Here is a 315-nt window from a genome sequence, read left to right as displayed (position 1 = left end):
AGTCAATTATTGCATTCAAAACATAGAAAATCAAATTTTCTTTAGCCTCCTTTTTTGTAATATAAATAGATTCAACTCTGGAGGAGACTCATTGTCCTTTGTCAAAAGAAACAATGTGATTAGAATTAACACTTCTGTGATTATCAATATAAAATCCTAAAGGAGTCCTAATTGGAATGGAGCACAATATAATAGGAATTTTTGCATAATTAAGATGCAACCATCATAAATGTCAATATCTCAAAAGCCACTGAATTTACTTGTACAACTTCAACACAAATTAAAGATTAACCATTGTCTGATAGTTTCATGATA

At 28.9% G+C, this 315-nt stretch overlaps 1 protein-coding gene across 1 annotated transcript in view; it reads right to left on the bottom strand.

Moving 5' to 3' along the window:
* LOC119588395 (geranylgeranyl transferase type-1 subunit beta-like) overlaps positions 1-315 on the bottom strand; it is a gene marked incomplete in the record, with an annotated part of 12,052 nt that overhangs the window by 6,012 nt on the left and 5,725 nt on the right.

This window comes from Penaeus monodon, chromosome 23 (genome assembly GCF_015228065.2).
Source record: "Penaeus monodon isolate SGIC_2016 chromosome 23, NSTDA_Pmon_1, whole genome shotgun sequence".
Classification (NCBI taxonomy): domain Eukaryota; kingdom Metazoa; phylum Arthropoda; class Malacostraca; order Decapoda; family Penaeidae; genus Penaeus; species Penaeus monodon.
The sequence above is the reverse complement of the archived record's forward strand: the minus strand, read 5'-3'. Positions and strand labels throughout refer to the sequence as shown.